Source organism: Poecilia formosa, unplaced genomic scaffold (assembly GCF_000485575.1).
Source record: "Poecilia formosa unplaced genomic scaffold, Poecilia_formosa-5.1.2 Scaffold10, whole genome shotgun sequence".
NCBI lineage: Eukaryota > Metazoa > Chordata > Actinopteri > Cyprinodontiformes > Poeciliidae > Poecilia > Poecilia formosa.
Window position 1 is genome coordinate 2,027,593 of NW_006799949.1, and position 22,027 is coordinate 2,049,619.

At 39.5% G+C, this 22,027-nt stretch overlaps 2 long non-coding RNA genes across 2 annotated transcripts in view; one reads left to right on the forward strand and one right to left on the reverse strand.

Annotated features, from left to right (window-relative positions):
* Positions 1-1,135: 1,135 nt before the first annotated feature.
* Positions 1,136-20,458, reverse strand: LOC107834274 (uncharacterized). The gene is made up of 3 exons (XR_001660065.1): positions 20,448-20,458; positions 17,422-17,423; positions 1,136-1,246 (listed from the first exon to the last, which is right to left on the reverse strand). It is a non-coding gene; the product is annotated as an uncharacterized LOC107834274 (long non-coding RNA).
* Positions 5,375-22,027, forward strand: part of LOC103130169 (uncharacterized) — a 31,844-nt gene continuing 15,191 nt past the window's right edge. Inside the window, exons 1-2 of the long non-coding RNA XR_475174.2 lie at positions 5,375-5,709; positions 18,729-18,860. This is a non-coding gene — a long non-coding RNA (uncharacterized LOC103130169). The remainder of the gene's footprint in view (positions 5,710-18,728; positions 18,861-22,027) is intronic.

Below are 22,027 nucleotides of genomic sequence, written 5' to 3' on the forward strand. Positions count from 1 at the left end.
ATATTTGACGTAGATCATGTCTGGACTTTGAGTGGTCTTTTAATTCATGAATATGCTGTGTTTTAAACCATTCCGTTGTAGCTCTGATCCTATGTTTTGGATCCTCGTCTTGCTGAAAGGTGAATTAACGGGCTGTGTTCCCTGACCATGCAGAAATAGTGTTGTGAGGTGTGAGTATTCAGCCTCACATAGTGTTTTTTTTTTTTGTTGTTTTTTTTTTATGTCGGCCAAAATATTTAATTTTGTCCAACATGTAAAAACACCAAAGCAGCTGTTTTTACATGTTTACATGTTTTGTTGTATCGCCTACATGGCTTGTTGCAAATGAGTGTGAGTTTTCTAATGTCTGTCTTTCATCAGTGGCTTTCTCCTCGCCGCTCTTCCATGTATTTGTTGGGTTCACAACTAACAGTTGCTGTTTTGATAGATTATCTAAGCCAAGCAGTGGATCTCTGTGGCTTCTCCAGAGTTACCACTGGCCTCTTGGCTGCTTCGCTGGCCACGTTGCTCGACATGTCAGTTCAGGAAGACTGCCACATTTTAGTAGGTTTGAACCACGATGTATCTAACAATCATAGGAATTGTGAAATACTCCTTTCGCTTTTAGATAAGAGCTTGCATAATGCTCTGTGAGAATCTTATAGCCTGGATGTTTCAACTTTTTTCCTGGCTTGGTATGTCTCATGGTCTTGATGATTAGTTCAGTTATGTTCTCCAACAAAAGAGGACTTCACAGAAGGTTTTATACATGTATTAAATTTTGCAACTTCTACATGCCATGCACCGTTTTATTTATAAAAGTGTAATAAACCATGTTGTATTTTTCTTCCATTTCGCAATTATGCATCATCATGATGCTGATAAAAAAAAAAAACAAAAAAAAACAATATGAACATTTGTGGTTGCTCCAAAACAAAATGCAAAAAGCACTAAATGTGATTTGTTTTTGTTTTTTTTCTGATATCCTGTACAAAGATAAGCTAAGCTGTGCAGTTTTACAGAAATAGAGCTCACGCAATGTTTGGAGATGCGTTCACACAGATGCTGAAGCTCAGCATTGTGCAACCGTCTCATATTCTGAAATATGAGACAGTTGCATATTCTGTCATAAAATTAACATTTTTATGACAAAAAAAATACAAGTTTGAACCCAACAAAAATAAAATAATTTAAGAGCCACATTTTCAAGATGAAGGCATCTTCAAAGTGCTTCATACAATACTTCCCACCATTAAATATTTTTTTTCTGCTCCTGATCTTTAAAACATTAGTTGATACTAATAATTATGGCTGTTAATTTTACAGCCATAAAATCTTTGTGAAACATTGCACCATTATCACCAATCATAATCAACATCCTTCTCACAAAACTGGTTTGTTTTTATAAGGCAGTGAATGTGAGAACAGGTGTTTTGGAATCCATGTCTGAAAGCTCATATGCAAGAATTACAGATATGAGGTTAACATCTTTGAAAAGCTTCTTTCATCTCGGCGCATTATGCTAAGTATTCACAAAACATTGCTCTAAATATAGGGCTACAGCACATTGCAGATTAGCCTGTGTCGTGATGGGTGTTGTTTAATACGGCAGCACAGTGCTGTCTTCTCCTTTTGATTGCTAGCGCTTGGAACGCCACAACTAAAATAAGATAAATGTTTTTTTTTGTCTTTGGGGGGGAAAAAAATCTCATGTGCTGAAAACATTTGGACAAACCTGAGGTAGAATTAGCCTTTCCAAGGGACTGCAGCGGAATAAAAGTGATGCCACTGGAGTTAATTTTTTGAGTGTGGGCATCTTCCCTTTGGCTGTTTGAAGGCATTAAATAGAGAATGACATCTTAGCTCTCTGGGCAAACTCTAATCACAGAAGCTCACAGCCAATGAAAACATTGACTTGCTCGATTTTGCTCAAGTCCTGTTTCAGCAAAGACATCCATCCTCTAATACCGCAGTTTTTTGGGGTTTTTTTTTTTTTTGCCTTTGATGTGCAATCACACATTCACATGTGTCCTGCTCACTGACTCACCCAAGCACAATACATTTGCTGAAATAAAGTCACTGCAGTGTATGTGACCCATTTTGCAGAGGCAGGGCTTTGCTTTCATAACAGCGGAGTGTGAGGGAACGAGCAAGTGTACGAATGCATAAATGGTGTATTCTTGCGCCGGGATGCTGCTGCACAACAAGCTTTTAAATCTTGAAAAGAAAATCATAGTGAGATTTTCTGGTGAGAAATGCTACTGTCATGCGTCCAGTAATAACGCCGTTAGTCATACTTTACTGAGGGTTATAGACTAGACAGAATCAAAAGCGGTAGCAAAAGGTGAGAAAAAGGAGAAGCATTATAATAAGTCACAAAAAAAATGTAAAAGTATATTGCACGGCGTGTAATGTGCGATATATTTCATGTTTCTTAAGTGTGGCGACAAGCCTCAAAACCCTTAAACATGCTCCTCGAGCAGTTAATAATCACTGTTTCACGGTGTTGGAGGACCAAAGCGTAGATAATGTTTTGTATTGAGATAACGCCTTGCCTTATTCCTGCCGCCTCGCGTTAGCACAGGAGACAAACGGAACAGGAGCATCGCCTTGAAGCCATCCAAATGAGGGTGTCTGCAATGGAGTGAAGTGAACTGAAGTGAAGAAGGAGGTGGAGAAGGCAGAAGAGGGAAGTGGAGAGCAGTGGGGGTGAGGGGTGGGAGGCAAGTGCCACAAAAATCAGGGAGAGGCTGCTTGACCCTCGCGGCGCATTACGGCAGCAGTCAAGTGAATGTGAAAACAAGGGAAAGCTTTGCGGAATATCGATTTAATGCTGCAGCCTGAGCAGGGGGAAGATGCGTGCTCCAGATTACATGCGCTCTATTTCCCACCCATACAGGATCCTTGAGCTCCTCTGTCTCCACACTCTGGAGGACCACAGAGAAACGGGGAGAGGATGCTCTTTTATGTGCCGTTTCCCTCTGTGAAGTCCAACTGTGTAAAGAATTAATGCGGAAATAAAGAAAACTGCGGGAGAACACAAATAGTAGGAACATTTTATGCTAATTTGAGGTATTTCAAAGAGAATACAAAAGAGGCCACTTTCTGGTGGTTACCTCCATATCTATGGATTGCCTCCTTCTCTTTTAATTATCTCCACATCTCCTAAATAATAAATCAGCTTGGGACCTTATCAGGATGAAAGAAATCTATAGCAAAACCGGTGTAGATCTTGCTACAACAGCAAAGCAGGAGGAAAATCTTTCAAACTGGCCTTTAGTTCTCTTGAAAGTGAAAATGTAAATGTGTAAATGTCATTAACTGTGTGAGATATGTGTGATCAGAAAATTCCTCTTTTTTTCTTAGTATCCATCATGTTTGTGAACATAAGTTGCCTTTGTGCTATACAGAAGATGACTGCGCATAATAATAATCCATGAAAACTATTCTGCTGGATGTGTCACAAATAGTGTTATGTAGAAATATTCTAAATGCTAATGAAACTTTTACTTTTCACGCTACATCAAAGTCAAGGCAGACCCCCCTCCCACAAGCCCCTCCCCCAAAAAAAGTGTTCAAAGTTCACAGGGCTACATGTCAGACTCTAAATCACTGGGGGCGGGGCTGATACAGTGTTGCCATTTCACCAAGGTGTTCCATGAGCAGATTTTCTGTGACATATTTGCATGATCAATCAATGGGAAGTGGCCCACTCCATTTTTTGATTTGTAAATGTGAAGTTGGTCTCTGATTCAGATATATGTGCTAAACTCATGGACTATTTTATTAAATATTGAGGAATCTGAACTGTACTTAATAATTTCAAGTTCAAACTCTGCAATGGTTCGACTGGCTAAACCTGAACTAGGATAGTTGCTATATTTTGCAGTATGATATGTATTTAAGTGCTATGCATTCAGCACCAGCATATTGGTAATGTGTTTAGCCAGTTACATAGACTAACTGCCACACCTGATGTGTATCTTTTTAGATCAGATGTGAGGACATCATTCAATGGTAAAGAAAGAAACTGACAGGATAGTATTGTTTACTTACAATCAATACTGTCATCACAATTTTCAGCAACACTACAGCAATTAAATACTAGCTGTGCTTGAATCTGATTGGCTACCCTGCCTGGACACCCCCACCAGAGCAGACTGTGGAGTAAAACGAATAAATGTTCGGAAAAGCATGCAGCTAAAGGTAATCTGAGCCAATGATGTTTACCAAATGTAGGTCAGGATTTTCCCAATATATAGTCATATACGCTTGTCCGACAAGTCAAAATAAAAATATTCTTGTCTGTCTATATGTTGATGTATAGGTATAGATATTTATTTATTTTAACTTGTCAGACATGCTTACATGTATCCTGACTTCTTACCAAATCTGTCTTGGTGTGATTTGATCAGTGGGATTAGCATATTGTGCATGTCTTCTACTTTTATTCCTGTTTTAAGAGGAGCTTTGACTGTGATGGCTTAAGCTCCTGTCACAGTTGACATCCAACATCACAAAGTCACTGGTGTAAACATCTAACTTCATTCATTTCACATGTACTCTTGGCATTTGTGTTATTCCTGAAGTCAGTAACAGTTTTCTTTCTCACCTCACCCTACTTATTGAGAAAGCATCACCTGAACCCAAAGATGTAAAACCCTGGTGGAAAGTCAAAACATTAGTTTTTTTGTTTGTTTCTTTAAAATTACAACAAACTTCCTTGAGCTATTTGAGGTCTGGAATTACAGGGTTTTTGTTTGTTTATTATTATTATAATTTATTTTTTTTACAAAACTTTTATCATTTTCTGTAAAGAAAGTCTCAAGATGAATGATTATGAAAGGCTGCTAGCATTTTATGAAATAAAACTTTTGATTTAAATACATCAGCAAAATTACAGGGACTGAAGATTTTGATGTGGCTGTTTAATCTTTTCAAGAGTTGCACAAATAGGGTGGAAACACAGGAATTCACTGTGGATGATATCCATCCAAGAAATCTAATTGCTATAAATTATTTTGAGGCAAAATTTAAAGCCATAGCCATTTATTGAAAGGGTTGCAAACTGATTTTTCTTTTCTTTCTTTTTTTTTTATCATAATACTGAAAATATTTTAAATGTGTCCTGTAAATTTATCCAGGAAACCAGCCAGGAAATTGAGGGTGTAAATGTTCCTCTTTCACCCTTGACCAAAGAGGCAAACCAGAGGATAAAAAAGCATAACATCTCAATACCAATTTGTTACTTATGCTCTCCTACCGCCCACCCCCTACCCGCTCTTGCCATGTTGAAAATTATGAACACTCAGACTCGCACATTCTTGCGCACAGCCAAGTGAGGTGGCGCCTCCGCGTCCGTCCTGGGCCAATGGCGCGCAGGGTAGCCTTATCATACTTCTACCCGACTGGCCAATGGCGCAGCGCTCCCCGCTCACATGACGCCTTTCTGTGCGCTCTCCAGTCCTTTCAGGCGCTCAATCCCGGCGAGTGCAGGCATCACTGAAGACCTGACATCGGAGGAAATCGGACGTCCGCTCTTCTCTCCCTGCAACTGACTGACCAGGTGTTCATCTTAAACAAACTTTACCTCCTTACGACGAGGCTGACCAAGCACTCCGGCCGGCGGAGGATGGGCGCCGCTTTTGCCGCTGGAAGAGACTTTTTGTGTCCAAACGGGGGAAAGGCAGACAGCGAGACAATAACACCCCGAAGTTATTGTAATAAATTGTAAGTGGCGAGATATAATATTTTCCGTTTTTTTTCTGGATGCTCTTGTTCGCAAAAGTGATGACTTTGAAATCAACTTAATTTTCAAATGCATAACTTGTTTCACTTTTGCATGGCATGAGTTCTGTTCTTTTTAGTGTTAATTTAAATAGATATTTAGACATAAAAAAAATCACCTTCATATGCTGGTGTATCATAACACACTTGATTTAAGTTAATGTTTGAGTAATCTGAGTTTGTTTTGTTTTTTTTCCTGTCTCTGCTGTCGGGCATTCTTTGTGTGTGTCTCTGTGAATGTCCTCATTGTGAATGTGTGGCTGTCTCCGCGCAGCGCCATAGAATGAAATATAGATAAAAAGCACACAGTAAACCCGCTGACCCCAGTCAGGCAGACAGGCAGGCAGGCTGTGCAACCGGTCCACACGGCTCAATGAGGACAATTAGGGGGGACCGACAGGAGAAATAAATGGAGTACTTGAGGCGCACAGAAACAGGTCTGCGCTTCACTTCAAACCGCCTGACGGAGATGAAGGTGAATTTTAAGTCTTATATCGAGATAAAAAATTAAATACTTTTTCCTCCCCCCGCCCCCTCTTACTTGTTAAGTAAAGTACCTTAAATGTCAAATTTCAGTAAATTGGATTTCACCTTATGCACCTTATGGGGTCATGTCATTCAGTGAACCTTTTTATTGATTGGAAATTAGAGGGTGCTGGGGGTCATAGGTGGGAGGAGGGAGTACAACATTTATGTACACCCAGAGACGATCCAAAAAATTGGTGCCCTCAGATTTTTTTTTTTTTTTTGTACCTACTACACAATCAGAGGGAAAGAGCAGGGGACCGGGGCCATTTGATGTTTTGAAAGGCTTCAGATGGCTTTAATTAGGACCTATAAAATCTGTCTGCCCCGTTCTCTCAGGCAGCGGTCTGGAAAAGCAAGAAAGGGAGGGGAACGGGCAAGAGGAGAGAAGGAGGGAAAAAAGAAAAGCAAACCCGACACAGAAAGTCACTTCAGTGGAGGATCGTCTAATCAAAATTTTATAACCCTCCTCTTTTTTTTCTTGTCGCTCCCTCTCTAGACTCCCACCCTCTGTTTCTTGATGCTGGTGGTATGTAGGCAGCGCTTCTTATTCCCCTCTTTGTCTGGCTGCTGTCTTATCTACTCTCACCCACCCCATCCTCCCACCAACCCTCAAACCTAACTATCGCCTACAGTACACCGACCCCAGACACCTGAAGCCTAGACATAATGATCAAGAGAAGTTTCAGTCTGTCTGAAGTGCAGCCAGTTGTTTTTAGGTTTTTGTCTTCTCCTCCCACTTTTTCCCCGGTCCTGTTCTCTTGCTGGCCTGGCTTGCCCTGCCTGTCCCTTGCTCCTCAACCCCAAATCAAGACGCACTATGTTGTTTGTGAGTTCCTGTGTTTGCATGCAAAAAAAGGGTTGCAGTTTCAGTGCTACTGTGCTGCTGTCGCCGTGCAGCCTGTATGGATATTGGATGAATGTGGGTGAGTCACAGAACTGCAATAGACACACACGCAAACGCACTCTCATGAGGAAACATCAAAGACTTCTTCTGCCTTCTATTGTGTGAGTGTGTCTGATGCAGATTCTACTTGTGTTCTCCAGGCAAGCATATGTATAAGTGTACAGTTTTCGGTGGTATGCTCTGTGATTCGCTTTACATTTTTTTGTCTAGTTTTACTATTGCTACAATTTGTTTCCAAATGAACCACAGGAAACTTTGATCCATGATTTTTTATTTTTTATTTTTTTTTATTTTTTTTAAAAATCTTTTTTAAGTTCTTCCTTTGTTGGCCAAATTAAATGTCGATGTGGAATATGGTCCATAAAACATCAGGACATAATTTTTTCACACAGTAAAGTTAACTCTGTTTTAAGTCTTGGTTGAGCACTCCATCTCTTGAACAAAGACTGATTGATGGCGCAGAGAAGTCCTTACAATGGCCTGCCGCAAGCATAATTCTGTTGAATAGTCATAGAAAAACAACATTGCTCTCCATCTGAAAAACACATATAAATATGAAAAAAGAAAAAAAAAGAAATATATATATATACATATATATATGAAGGTATATTTCATATTTATATATGTATTAGAGAGAGGATTGTTAAATCTGAACATCTGAGCTGACCAGTTGGCAAAATTTGGATAGCACCTATGAGCTAAATTAAGTCATATTTCCAACATATTTTGAAACAAAGACATGGCATGAAAACATTTCTATAGACATCCGGTGTCAAGGTAATGATTAAGGTCTTTTAGAATCTGATTTCTAAATATATAATATGACAAGCTAAAACATATTTAAGTTCCAAATTGGCAGAGATCTATTTCTTTAACAGATTTGTCTTTCATTTGAGCCTCTCTTTGTTTCTCAATGCATGTTGGATGTTGATTACGTCATTTTGTGTCTTACTGTAGAGCTATCAAAAATATTAAGACGGGTTGCTTTGCAGAATATTGGTAGTTGGGTTAATTATTGATCTTGTCCTTAGAAAATATGCTCCATTTACCACTAGCGTCTTATTATTATTAAACCACAGTTAGGTCTTTTTTAAGTATCAACCGAGTGCTCATCTCTTGAACAAAGACTGATTTGACTCACTGTGAGGCTTATACAGTGACGCACTATTTCTAATATTGAATTCAAGTAATATAGAAAATACCTTTTTTCCTTTTAATCTAAATGTGTATGTGTGATTGAAGAAGCAATGACAAGATTTCCACCTAAATGCATTATTGATTTACAAATGTAGTTAGAGGGCGATGGGGCTTGATCAAATGAGCTAGCTGGATGGTTGGATTTTATTTTTCCTTATAAATTAAGAATAAGGACTGGTCAAACTTAAAGACTCATAATATGATGTCCATGAATATGAAGTGTTTGATGGGGACTGTCTCTAGTTTGTCATGAAGGTCTTTTAACACCTGAAATGGAAAACGTATTAAGAGGAAAAACTATATCAAAATTTCAATTAGTGATTACACTTGTCTTTGAAAGAGTTGCATTCAACCGTCCTTCCCTCTTGCACATCTCTTTGTTTCTTTGTTTGTTGGGTGAGATTGTGACATTTTGTATCTCACAAATTTGGTATGCATTAAACTAGCTTGCCTTGCAGAAAATAGCTTTTTGGTTTTGCTTTTATTTAGAAGAAATGTGGTATGTGTTCAAGACTCACAAATAAGATTTTATAGGTCCCAACGTTTTCGATGATATTCCTTCGCTTCAGCAAATTCTTGAAGCTTCTGAAGTGACTTGTCTGGAACAAAATTTTAATGACTAGGTATAGAAAATATTAAGTTATCTTCCGTTTAAAAATGTAAATCTATTTGAAGGGTAAAAGACATCCATATGAAGACCCCGTTTGATATTTCAACGTGGTTACTTTGAAGCTCGAATGTCAGTGCTTTTGTTCAGGGCAAATTTGGATAAGTTGGATGTACTAAAAATACAATTTTCAATGTTAAATTTAACATCAAATAAAGAAAAGGACAGCTCGACCTGAAATGGCCGTATAAAAAGATGTCATCTTTAAGTGGATGATTAATGTCTTGTGGAATTTGAAATCTAAATATATACGTTAGGCCTACAAGATTAAGGATTATGGACATTTGACAGATCTTCAAAGCTTTTCCCTTTAGACACCTCTTTGTTTTTGCCTTTTTGTTGGTTGTGCGTTACATCATTTTATTTCAGATGGGTTAGCTAGACACTAAGCTAGCTTGCCTCATGGAAAACGGTTGATCAGTCTTTGTTAGACGCTCGTCAAAAAAGGAGATATTTTTAGCATGCCACCAGTTGTTTTTCTCGAATGTGTCCATTTTTGATAAACTTGTTTATCTGAGGATTATCCCCCGAACAACTGGAGTGGGGTGAGCGGGAGGGGGAGGGAGGGTGCTCTCGCTGTGCATCAACAACTTAATCTGCTCAGATGGGATGTTTTTGAAGAACAAGTGTCTGTAAAATCTGTCACCGTGCTCCAGTTGTAGTTCTTCCTCTTGTTTTGTGTTTGTTTTCTGAAACTCTTTGCATGATCGCATCAGGGAGGTATGGGGCCTGTGTCTTCTTCTACCACCACCCTTTGAAGGGGGAAGTAATAAAAAGCTCAATGGGTGCAACAAGCTGTTCCTCCCTCCTAGACTTTGAGTCTCTCTACCTGGAGATGAATAGGAGGCCCCTCTGTATCGAAGGAGAAAAAGAGAGCAGTTTATTGAAGGCTGAAGATGAGGAGGAGGTGCATTATAGCTTATAGACACTTGGTGTGAAATTGTCTAGCAGTGCCATTTTCGGAAAGTGCTTTCAGTTGAACTTATTCCAATGTTTTGATCACACAATGGCTTGTACATAACCCCTTCTCTACCCTGGGCCCAACACACAGACACATGCAAAATCTAGACAGGTCATTGGCTGTTTAGGTAACGTTAACAAATTGTGTAGTTAAATTCTGCCTAAGGTAAAGACGGTTTCCACACCTTGATAACACAACATTCATTGTAATAATGTTGAACAATCAAAAAGCCGCAGATTAAGATTTTGGCAACCAGATTTATGCATGAAGAAGTGAAGTCATGGTCAGGAATGTAAATGGTGGAGTCATTCAATTACAATCATACCCTTTCCTGGGAAAAGTCCCCAGCCGTGAAGAGGTTAATTGTTTTTGAATCTCCATCCGAGGGGAGAAAATAGAGGAACAGGAGGGATAATTGAGCTGCTGATAGTTGAGCGGGTTATGGATTACTGTGCCTTCTCCAAAGGAGAAAAGAAAAAGGAGGTGACCAGGAGAGGAAGGAGAGAAGGGGGAAAAGGAAGGAAGGGGGCGTGAAAGACTCGCTTGTGCGATGCAGCCGCGGGGGCCGTCTGGCCTCCTTAGGAAGAGGGAGAACTCCGATCCTGTTTAGCCCACGAGGTGACCCTTGGCCCCTTCACTTGCTCCTCCCTGCTCCAGGTGCAAGCCCTCACTGCTGGCAGCTCACACACAGACACTCATTGCGTGCCAATTCCTCATACACACTGCACGGAGGGGGGAAACGGCACATGAAAATGCAGCTCAGCTCCCTTTCACATTTTTCACCCCCACCACCCCCGTCACTTCTTTTTCTACATGCTACTCTATTGTCTGGGGTTAAAGATCCAAACCTGCTTGTGCAGATGGGGTAAGTGCTGCCATAATATTTTTCCTCCAACCAAGAAGATGGATAACTCTTTTTAAGAGGGGAGTAAATTAGATTTTTACATGGTGTAATAATCACAGAAGTGCTAATCAGAGGGATGTCATGTATAATTACTACAGTGTTTGATATCGCCACAGAAAACTACCTCAGGCCATTAGCAAAAGTTTCCTGATGCTATTAATGGGCGTTAATAAAATTCACGAAAGCCCAGATTGAATGAGCCCTTTGCATGGCCCACTGGTTAAAGCACTGTAAGGTTAATGAACCAATTTACATACTTTCTGCTGCCATCTGGGTGGAGTGACGAGGCAGATGCTTCCCTGCGCTGCACTTCGTTGTTCAACATGGAGGAATGTGTCAAGTCCTCAGAGGTCAATGAGCACATTTAATGTTTGGGTTCTGGTCAGAAACATCCAGGGGTGAAACTGGAAATCAATGCTTCTGAATTGAAGCCTTTTTTGTTTGTTTGTTTGTTTGTTTGTTTTTTGCTGTATATGCTTGTTTCCATTTAGCCATTTCGCAAGAGGACTAAAAAGGAACAATTGCTCTAAGCATAAATTAACTCCCAAACATAGATTGTAGCCTGACCTCAGGAGCCTCAGATAATACTGATCTTGACAGGGATGATCCACAAAATATCACAAAGCCCCAGACGGGGGAAAAAAAAAACAAACAAAAAAAGAGGATTAGGATCCATCCATCTTCTTGCCATTCTTGTCTGAATGATCATGTTACAAATAGAGCGTCTTGGAAGCAGAGGAACAAAATGAGGCCTGTTGGTGATCAATAAAGCAGTTTGAAAGCAGAGGGATACATTTTAAAAAGCGGGAAGGCTATGGTTGGCATGGCCATGGTCTTGCCCCATTTGGTGGAATCAGATAAGGGGCTTTGGAGTAAAGGATGTTTAGCCCTGGGGCAGCTTGAATTTGTGGATATCCCTTTCACTGGCACCCACTGCAGAATGATTTCATCAGCAAATGGGCAAAATCAAACTAGAATGAAATTTGGGATCTATTTGGTGTCTTTTTAATACTGTACACATGACAAAACAATTGAACGATTGGATGAGTAAAATAAAACATGGTATATAATCCCACCATTGTGTAACGTGGAGCAATTTTTCTCTAAGCCCTGTATTGCGCTCCAAGGATGGTGGCTTTCACCTCAGCCGTCACTTTACGTGATTTAAAGAAAATAAAATCACCCAGGTTTTGCACCGACAATGCGTTCAAGCCAGCGAGTGTTTGTCTCAGATTAGCTCTTTGTGCCACGAGAGAGGGGAAAGCGAAGTGAAGCAGTGGGAGCGGAGGGTGGGGACAATGCAGCCCCAATCCCAGTTGAAAGAAATAATTTGCACAATTTTCTGAAAGCAGTATTTGTCCGGTTGGATGGTTCTATCAAAGCCCAGCAGCCACAGTGGAACGTGATTTTGAAATGACATGGTGAGCTACAAAGCCGCCGATATGTCGGGTTAGTCATTTCTCAGCTGAACGCTCTTCAGGTGACTGCAAGTAATACGTTCTCCAGTTTCTTTTTTCTTAAAGAAGACCCATTTTTACTGATGGCTGTGACACCAACGGTGCCACAGCTTCTGCTCACAGGCTTAGCCTTTATAGTACTTGCTGGGAGGAGATGAAAAGACATCAGAGGAACACTTTACACCTTTAAATTCATCTCTGGAAAACGCAAATTAGAAGCTTTGAGTTTCTTGTACTTCTTAAAGGATTATCCATCGCTTACGTTACAAATTTTTATCCACTCTCTGCTCCTCAAAGTTCTCTCACTTTTAAAATTGTCAATATAAAATGCGGGCTTGCATGAGAAGAGTGGGATTTTATAGATTGCAATCTGTTGTTCTCTTGCAGTTCAGATAAAAGAAGGCAATTTGCCTCAGTACATATCTGCTGTTATCTTAAGTTTCAAAACCCCCTACAGTTTTCATGGTGACTCACTTCTTTCCGAGCCATTTATGCTTGAAAACTTCCTAAGGATGAACAGCATATTTTCTGAGTTTTATCGTCAATGAGGGACCATTGGGCATAATGAAGTTCTGTTTCCCAGCGTGAGTTTGGAAGGCTCATGATTACAAATGCTCCTCTCATTGTCTCCCATCATCTCCTCCCTAATTGAAGACAATATAACGAGACAATAGGGTCTCGCTCATCATTCTGCATCAGCAGCGTCCTCCGCGGAACGTGCCAGTCTGTTAAAAGCAGGATGGTGATGGTGGGCGGGACGTGTGAGTATATGGATACAAGCTTGTTTAATTTGGACCAAGAATATGGACAATTAGACTACATCTCCCAGGGGGGCTGTTTTATTTCTGGTCAGCTTCTCCACTTCATGGCCGTCTGCCCTTGTAAACACTCCTGGATGTGTCTGGGATATGCCTTTGGGGGTAGAAGGGCGAGGTCTTGTTTGGCGGGAATATCTGCCTCTGGAGGGGTTGTCTCAGAAGATTAGGACAGCTGAGAGAAGAGGGTCCCTCTGTGCCTTGCCCCCTTCACCTCCCTAATATGCTCTGAATAAGTTCACCTCCTCCCTGCGTTTGTTGTGGGGTTTTAGTGGGAGGTGGGGGGATTATGTCTGGCTATGGTTTAGGAGTGTTTGTCATCTGCCCTCTTGAGGCCTACATTGGCCCCCTTTGTCTGAATGTCAGGCCAACAATGTCAAAACGCACAATGTGCCCATCCAATCAGGGGACCTTGGGTTAAGAAGTGACCGCAAAATGTCTCAGTAAATTCACATGAATTTTCTGTCAATTTTTTTTTCTTCTTTAAATTTTAAACTTTTAAACGTTTTATTATTGCATGTTATTCATTGTTTTAAATAACTTTCTTTTTTTTTCTTCTTTTTTTTTACGGGTGACATTCTTTTGGCGGCATTACTTTTAGCTCTGCAGTAAAGTACATTTGAATTACATAGAAATTTTGTAACCGTATAATTTTTCCAATGAGTAAACAATGGGCTTTTGATATGAGTCACTAAATCAACAAACTCTTTGCAGTGCTGCTGTGATGCTTAGCTTTTATGAAAAGGAAAATCAATCATACAGGCAGATGAGGTACTCATCAATAAACCGAAATGATTTGCTGTCACATATTTACAGCTAATGTATTATTGCCAGTAGGAGATCCATCAAACCTCTTAATAGTTTCTTGAATACATCAAACAAATGTGCTTCTGAGCCTGTTTTCAACCTGAAAATGTTTTTATATATATATAAAAGAAGTCAAAGTTCTCTAACTTACTCTAATCTATTTTTACTTGGATAAAGAAAATAATATACTAGAAAATGCAATACTAAATGAAACCTTTAATAGCTAATTACAGTTTGTTGAGTACCATAGAGAAATAATGCTCTAATTTTATTGCATATACTTTAAATGAGTCGCTATTTGCAACTTGATACTGGCTAATATTCCTGTTAAAGGTGTCTACATATATCATCTGCACATCAGTTTACTGGTCTCAAAGGAGTCTCTATGGCTCCACACAGAGCAACTCTGTATGAAATTTGGAAGAAGGATTCATTCATCACTGCACAATGGCCAACAAAGAGGGCACTGAGTTCTGTCCAAGTATCACAAGTTACATTGAACGCACACAAAACGGTGTAGCAGTACAGTCAGGAGGCAAAAAAAAATTCTCAATGACTGATAACAGTTCTGCAAGATTTAGCTTCTAAGGAAGAAAATGGCCTAAGTGGCTTTGCATTCAAGTCATTTAGAGCCCAGGAAATTACACACATTCCTCTTTTCCTGTTACCAGAATATACTTGAGAACGAGTCACAAACATTTTGTGTTCAAAATGTTATAGTCAATGCACTTTTTGTCACAGCATGATTTAATAATGGCAGAGCTGCATTTCCACAATAAATTACAATGTAACAAAGGGTATTTTCTATGTGTAATACTAATGTTTGGTTTTCAGAAGAAATATATGAAAAATAGATGCATTGTAGTCATGGGTTGGTAAGAAGGTTCTCAGTGTGTTAACCTTAAATAAATATGGTATTATGGTATTTAATTAAAACATGGAAAACAAATATATAGAACATAATATAGTTTTTCTTGCTTAAAATAGAAAAGTAACAACTATTACTGCTGATGTTGAATATATGTTTATCACCATTCAAATTATTAATATGTTTTGATTTTGATACATAGACCTTGAAAAACTATAAACACATGATAAATTTAGTAGGTCTCTAGTGCTTCTTTTGCCAACACTAGCTGTGTAATTAGTCAGTCTGCCTGCCCTTATCTTGACAACTGCAGTACTAAAAACTGTTGTTTTAATAAGGGTGATTGTATTAACTTCAGTTTTTAAAACATGAGTCTCGGTTGTTTAATATTGTATGTGCTTCCAAAGAGCCAACCCTGTCCTTGTAAGTTTATGAGCCTTTATCGAGTCAGCTGACAGGCAGTGAGCGGCATGCGATTTAAGAAGGGTAGCATTAAATCACACCAATGTTGCCCTCTAACCTTTTTCCATCCCTCTGATCCTATCTAGCATGCTTTATAACAATATTCTTTAATTTATCTCTCTCTTAAAAGTTGACTTTCACGACTGCTTTGCTCAGTTAAAAGTGGCCATTTGATTAGACTCACAAAAAAACACTCAGCTATGATTTATAGCATTCTTCTATCAGGTTGCATTAGGTACAAATATTTCCAACTTGTTGTTTAACAGGAGTCAAGATGGATGACTGCTGTTAAATCAGCTACATTTAAATGTATAGTGTTGCACAAGTTTTACATATAGACACTCTTAATACATCTTTGCAAATTACTTGATTCTTTTTCGTATGGCCACAGTATGTTAGTCACATTTTGCACAAGTATGACTGAGACTGTGTTGTAACAGCTCCAGTTTTTTTTTTTTTTGTTAAGCAACCAAAATACTTCAAAACATGAAATTATGAGGCGTTTATTTCTTTGGTGTCACATGAAAGGGGAAGTTTATTTTAGGTTTTGATTTAATTTTCTCATGGTCTGACTGTACCAAGAGGTATAATAAACTTATGAACACAAAGAGTTTCTCAGTAAGCCCTTAAGGCACGTTCTCTTTTTAGCTCAGGTTTTGAAAAAGAATTTAAATAAACACACCAAGAGTTTTTTCAGTGTGTGTGTGTGTGTGTGTTTCCAAGAACAGGTAATTACAGCTGTGTGCATGTCTGTGTGTGTCTGTGGTTAAAATCAAGGATATAACTAAAATAAAAAATGTTGATTCTTGTTCTCAAGGCTTCTACCACATTGAAAAAAAGAGGAACAATAATTGGAGCCTCGTAATCATTGTGATTGTGGTGTTTACTTTTATTTTTTATTGGAAATTTTTCTACCAGACATGAAAGTGAGACAATGTCCTAATTCTGTAAAAAGAACCTAAACACAGAAGTAAAATCCCAGTACATAATTTTTTATTTTTTTTATTTGAAGACTTCAAGGCTTCAGGCCATTCTGGTTAATACAGTAGCAAACACAAGTCTGTTCAAATCATCAAATAGACAAGGACATTTTCTTTGCTTTTTTTTTTCTTTTTCTTCTGGAGGTACAAGAAAGCAAATACAATGCAGATGATCTGTGTGGGCAGGAAGCCTTGAAGGTTCGCATCATGTCTGCCACGTTCTACCCGGGGGCATTGGAGTCTACGTGCATACAGAAACACACACAGTGGGGAATGCAAGCCGCCGTTCTCCGTCATAGCGCAGCAGGAGTCTGTCTTCATCTGTCCTATTGATTAATGAAGCAGGCGCAGCGGGTGTCACAAGCAGGCAGGAGTCTAGATCAAGACGCGGAGCTGCATCACTGTAGTCATGCCACACATACATACACACACACACACACACACACACTTTCACACTCGTTTTCACCGTCTATGACATGTTCTCTGTCTGTCACAGCACATGCTCCACACACAGACAGCCATGACAGATGCGTGTGCATGGAAACTGAGAGACGTGGTTCTCGCGTTGTCACGGCTCACTTTATACATCACATCCTCAAACTCAGAGTGAATTAACATGGGTCCCCCCTTCCCCCGCCCCCCCACGCACCCCACACACAAAGCTGGGAATGTGTTTACAATAAACACAATGTTTGTAGATTACGTGGGGTTAATGATCCGATTTATTTCCTCCAAGTTGTCACGGAGTTTGTGTGTTTTAGCTAAAAAGATGCTACTCTGCCTCTCGGTCTCGCTCGATACCAAATGAGACATTCCCCAGACACCACTACAAGAGCAGTATTTATGCTATTAGGAATCTGGGTTTGCAGCACCCGCCGTGGAACCAGAATGAATTGGCTAAAATTATGTCCTGACTAACCCCGGTGGGCTCGGACCTGGTATTTTTCTTTGCATAAATGATAAATTACACGTTGTGTACTTTTGACTATTTTTGCAAACTCCCAGTCGCGCACACATTATTTTTTTCAATCATAAAATCCAATGAACAGAGCTCGTTTTCAAAGAGAAGAAATAAGACTGAATGTTTTTTGTTTTCTTCCCCCACGTCTTTTCCATCTTTACTTTAGAGTTTAAAATTAGCTTCTCTGTCCAAACCAGCTGTATTCCCTTGGAAATTACTTTCTGTGATGGTAAGCCTGGAGTCACAGGGTTCACTGAGGGTGTGGTCACTTGAAACCCACCTTCGTTTTTCCCCACAAATACTTTCTGAGCTTGCACTCCTCTCGGTCTGAATAAATACCAGAAAAGTACAGAAAGGAGAGAAAAAAATGACAGCAGTTGACTATTAGAACCATACTTTTTTTTTCTTCCCCCCACTGACCTTCTTCCACCTATATTTTTCCTTCTGCATTCCCTCCCTTCCTCTCCTCTGGCGTTCCTGTCGAGGCATGCCTCCGTCCCCGCCAACCAGCATCGACCAGGATGAGGGGGCAAGGAGAGAGAGGAGGGGAGGAGGACAGACAAAGGAGCACTGTTGCTGGCTTGTTCAAGGGTTGACACCAGACTGGAGGGGTGCGGTTAGAGGGGTTGCAGGCAACCAGAGAGTGTGACCAAGGAGGGGTTTATCATTAAGAAAAAGAGATTCAAATGAATGGAGGGATAGCAGGGGTGTCTGCGCTTCCCCCGGTAATAAAGAGGACAAGCAGTGCCAGTCATTTTTCCACACTTGCAGCTGGCATGCTCCTTTTTAGCAGCGCTAACACTTGGAGCGAGTGTGTGCGAGTGAGTGATAGAGGAGGGACATTGTTTTCTGGCTATTGTGCATTATTTGCTTAACCCTCGTGCTTTATCTGTGCAGCTGTACGCTACAAATGAGATGGCGAAAGGGAGGGTCTGTGTGCTCAATGGCGGCTGTCACAGCTGTTAGCAATTTCATCAGTGCACTGTAAGACGCCCCCTGCACGCACTCTCGCAAAACAAACCGTGTCAATTATTTCGAAGCAGTTACAGCCATGAGAAAATTGCCCAAACTGCGCATGTCAACACAGTTTAGGAAAAGAAAAGGGAGACGAAACGGACAGAGTAGCAAGTCCAAACAGTTACGCAAACTATAAAAGACACTTGTATAGTCATACGATGCCTAAATATTAATTATTCATTATGGGACTGTTCTTTACCATAAGCGCATAAAACCCTGGAATTTGCAATGATTTGCAATTGTTTTTAGCTGTCTTGCCTTCCTTTTATGCAGGACAAATAAGAGATTTTAATTACGCCCATCTCTTTTAATAGGAAAATTTATATGTTGTTTTTTTTTCTCTCTCAGTGCAAGGTGCTTGTTGACCTCAACGCATTTCACTTAAAGAGTTTCTTAATGATTTGTTTTCCCCTTTTGGTCTTTTTCTGTGACAGGCCATGAAATGAGCAGACACAAGAGGAAGAAGCTGAAGAGAATTGACAGTGCTGGCCTTCACCCAAGAGGCGAGAGGAGGAAGCAGAAGACCCCTTAACTCAAGCGGTGAGCTACGGGGAGACATTGACGAGGTGAGAGCTTAGTTTACACCTGGCCTCAAAGCATTTCTCTGTCCTTTCCACCTGGTTGCCTGAGTCAGGTGATCAGCTGGGGCAGGATTCATGTTTGCATTCCTGCATGTTTCTGTTTTTAAGAATTTAAGTGAGCATGGTGTGTGTGAGTCCCTCCCTCGTGTTAAGTCACAACCAACAGGTGAATAGCATTTCCTGTCCCAGTCACCATCTCTTTCTCTTTTTTGAATCTCAGTTTCCCTTTTTACCTTCAAGAAAAAAAAGAAAAAAAAATCACGGTTGGTTGTCTTTCACTTTTTAACCAGTTTGCATTTCTTTCCTCATTTATTTCCACAGTGAATTCACTGTTTTAAACAAACTGAAAATGTAAATATCAAAAATATAATAAAATGGTAATTTGGAACATATAATTAGCTATTCCACAACACTGTAAAGCCTGAATAAGAAGATGTTATTTTTTTATATTAACCGGCAAAAACATGCTGCCTAAAGTGTATAAATATTTAATCTGAACAGTTTGATATGATTTGGATTTCACACACATTGCCATCATGATGATGATTGCTATTTTGAATATTGTGCAGTTATATTATTGTAAAATTAAAATATTGCAGAAGCCTCTGAATAATGTCTACATCACACTGAGCTCCCAGAGAGCACAGATTGAGATTTCTGTATTGATTGTTAGCAATTGTTCACATGAACATGAATTAACATTTAAAAGAAAAAAATTCTGTCCAGATACAGATGTTTTGGAAGAGACTTCCCAAAGTGGACATTTGTGGCCAACCCCGCTGAATTGCATCTCTACAACTTTAGGAAGTAGAAGTTAACAAGCCCTAAGCTAGAATCCAGGACAAATGTAGTTTTTCTTTTTAAGTTATCTGTGTCACTTTGGTCTGACTCGATTTCCATTAGAGTTCAAACAAAAGCTCAATAACAAAAAAGGGAAATCATCGTCAAACAAATCACAAACCACAGTACTAATTAGCACTAATTTAGCAAGGCTCAGGATTATCTTTCATTTTTTGTTAATATTTACATTTCTGCCTTCTGCTGACACAAGATTGGCATTGCAGCACCTTTCGATCACAATCACAGATTGCAGTATCCAGAAATACAAATTTTTACAAATTTCGAATACCTAAGGTTGTGTATTTTAGTCTCACGTTCTCACCAACTACAGTTCATATTTGTCTGAATACAAAATTGGGTTCATGTTTAAAATTACATCCAGAGTTCAATGTAGCTTTCAGAACCCAAGAAAACCCAGTTAATCTGATCAGTTTGCTGGATTTTAAGACATATTTTCAACACTAACTTTCTAGCTGGAGATAGACAAAATATGGTTCTGTTTTGATAAACTGACTTAAAGGCATCCACAAACACTTCACCCTCCTTCACTTATATAACTGCAGTGTCGAGCAGAGTGTAAGTCAAGCAGGTAAACGCAACCCTTAGGAAAGATGTGGAGGTGGAGACTAAATTTACATATTCATACATCCACGCATTATAAATGAGGCTAAGGTGTTGAAGTACATCTAAGCTGTTTTAAGTCACGAGGGGATTATTTTCGTCGGCAAAAACTGTAGATAAGGAATTTTGAGGAATAGAAATAATATTTCCGGTGGTTTAATCAATGCGAAGAGATTAACTTTAAATCCACACTGACAGAAAATTCCATGGAAATTACAAAATCCTTACATATGAAGTGGCCCATGGTCATGGATACTTAATTAAGAAAGTAAGCAAAAAAAAAAAAGTTTTTTGGAAGCAAATATCTCAGTCGGGGATCATTTGAAGAGACAGTATGCTTAACGATCTAAAGGGTTGTATGGGGACTCGCCTGTGCGATCAGAGAATCTGTTTCATAGTTAGGATTTTTCCTCCAACCCCTATTAAAGTATGGAAAGCCTAACAATACTGGGATGTAGAGAGGGAGAAATAAATCATTACCTGGGAGAATAGCATACCCACAAGGCAAAACACAGGAATGAACCTGGCAGAGGAGCCACCTTATTGTTTTAACTGTGTTTCAGCAGTTCCCAAAGTGTGTGTCGTCTCCGTGAGTAATCTTCTCACTCTCTGTGTGAAGCTGAGAGCAGCAGTAAATCATTTTCCTCCGTGCAGGCATGAACAGAACGGCCACCAGCACACGCAGATAGGGGGGATGGTTAAAGAGGAGATCCAGCAAGAGGCAAAAGACAATGTTGTTTTTCTCTGTATATGTCATCCTCCCTTCTGATGAAACACTCTTCCACCTCAACCTTCCACCCAGAGGTTACAACAGCAATGATGGGATTCTTCTTCAAAGCTTTCCAGGGGTTTTAGTTTTTAAGCACAAACGATCCGTCTATTTTTCTCCCTTTCCTCGAGTGTTTTTAAAAGTTTAGAAACTAGTTAGACTTCTGTTTTTATAGCATTAATTTATCTTTCAATGAATACAAAACTTCTTCTTCAGACATTCTTTCCCCCCCAACACGATTCAGACATTTTATGTTATACTCATCCACTAAATATGTCAGCTCTTCAGCTGCAGGTATTACATCATCAACTTTCAATCCGAACTGCTGCTCACACTCATGTTCTGCAGAAGACAGAGCGAATTCAATTCCACGTTTGCTCCATTTCATTTTAGGTTAACTCATTTTATATCAAACCAGCATAGATGCTCTCACCTCTTTCTTCTTGCACTTTATCTCTTGCACTTATTTGTTTGCAGCAGTTTTGTTGTGTCTAAACTGATTTTATGTTCTCTTGAGTTCTTTCTTTTTATTTTTTGTAGTTTCATGTTTTTGTGTGTGTTTGATCCATATGGAAGCAACCTTCATCTCTATGTTCTTCTTTTATGTGATTGCTTCTATGTCAGTGTATTCACAAAGTGGCACTTTTTTTATGATCCAAAACCGTAAAAAAAAAACAAAAAAAAACAGGAAATGATAAAATGGTTTGCCAGGATTTATGGGTTGTTGAGCAATGGTTGTATCTATCTAGCAAGACTAGGAAAAATATTTTTAAATAGAAGTGGTTTAGGATGTCTTTGAGGTTGGAATGCCTTCTTTCATCACCCTTTTGATGGATGAACCATGTAGCAACCACCTGGGATTAGTGGAGACATACATTGTACCGTGATACACAATCCCATTGTTTTAGGGACTTGTCAAAGG